Consider the following 1664-nt stretch of genomic DNA (forward strand, 5'->3'; position numbering starts at 1 on the left):
GGAGGAGACGCTCCGGCGACACGTGGGGGGCGGCCGGCCTCGCGCTTCCTCTTACCCACAATGCCCCGCCCGGCGCGCGGCGCGCGGCCCGCCCCTTCGCCGAGCCATCCACGCTGGCAGTGCATCTCTTCGGGCAGGTGGGGGCGCTGGTGCAAGCGCAAAACGGCGCCGGGGGTGGAAAAAAGGGAACCCCACTTGGCAGCGGTGGGATTCGAACCCACGCCCCCGAAGAGACTGGAGCCTTAATCCAGCGCCTTAGACCGCTCGGCCACGCTACCCGCCCGCCGGGCAGGAAGAAATACACCCTCTACCCTCGGCTGTCCTCCCCTCCCCCGCTCCATGGTTCACAGACTTGTTACGTGGAAGAGGGGCTTCTAGAAATGACTTAATGCCTGCATGCTCATTTAATTTCCTTGAAAATGCAATGTGTTTGTATCAGAGTATCTTTGTTTGATCTGTGTTTTACCTGATCATGATAGAATTATTTAGAACATGCCATGTATTTGAAATAAAGTATTTGCTCCAATATTTAGACTGAGGCTTGTTCCAAGTAGGTTTTAGAGCGAAAAGCAGTTTAAAAATCCGTATTCTGAGTCGGATGGTTAACCTGGAGACCCCTGGTTAACTCAATGTAACCCACACACCCGGGATTAGGTGTCCCCGGGAGAAAAAGATTGATCCTGGTAGGACCCGCTGTAGGGGCTCTGACGGCCAAACCACGGGAGCTGGCCTGGCCAGTTCTCCCTGAAAAATTATGTATTTAAATTTTTAGTTACACAAATGATATATGAATTGTTGCAAAATAATCCAACTTTGCAGATAAAATACAAATGCTCTTTTACCTTTGACTCCCATCCTAAGAGGTAGGTGGTATTGTCAGCTTACTATATATCCTTCTAGATCTTTTGCTGTGAATTTATATGGATATAATGTATATGGATTTATCCTTACGGAGATATATATACACACACATAGAAAATAGTTTTATTTCTACTGTGTATGGGTTTTTACATAAGTATTATCATACTATTAGTATAGATCTGCAATTGGCCGGGGTTTTTTTTTTTACCCGACTATATTTTAAAATATCAATCCATGTTGATGTATACAGATAATTAAAATACAGAGAAAGTACAGAGAAAAAATAATAATAATATTCCCACCACCTGGAATTAAGTTAATTACTGTTAATACTGGGGCATTTTTGCTGCTAATTCTTTTCCTATATATATACTTTCTGTTAAAAGTTACACAAGTAAAGATACAAATATATTGTCCTTTTAAAAATCCATTAAGAAATATATTGGACTATAGCAAATAAAAAGTATTAGACCATTACAAATAAAAATAAAGCCCCCTTCCCAAACATCCTTCCCTGCCTGTAACTAATATCATGAATTTGATGTGTATCCTTCTAATAATTTCTTATACTTTTACATATATATATCCATAAACAATACATAGTATGGTTTTCTGTATGTTTTTCATTTATATAAATGTTATCGCATTGTACGAATATCATTCGAAAACTTGCTTTTGTCACTCCAACGTTATGTTTTTAAGGTCTATTATGATGCATGTAGATCTAATTCATTCCATGCTATGAATAACATTTGTTTCTAAATTATTGTCGCTACACACAATATGGCAGGAAATAACCTTGC

General features: G+C 40.5%; 1 non-coding gene across 1 annotated transcript; it reads right to left on the reverse strand.

Annotated features, from left to right (window-relative positions):
* Positions 1 to 196: 196 nt before the first annotated feature.
* Positions 197 to 278, reverse strand: TRNAL-AAG. Its single transcript has one exon. It is a non-coding gene; the product is annotated as a tRNA-Leu (tRNA).
* Between the last annotated feature and the right edge of the window lie 1386 nt (positions 279 to 1664).

Source organism: Galeopterus variegatus, unplaced genomic scaffold (genome assembly GCF_000696425.1).
Source record: "Galeopterus variegatus unplaced genomic scaffold, G_variegatus-3.0.2 Scaffold1016, whole genome shotgun sequence".
Lineage (NCBI taxonomy): Eukaryota > Metazoa > Chordata > Mammalia > Dermoptera > Cynocephalidae > Galeopterus > Galeopterus variegatus.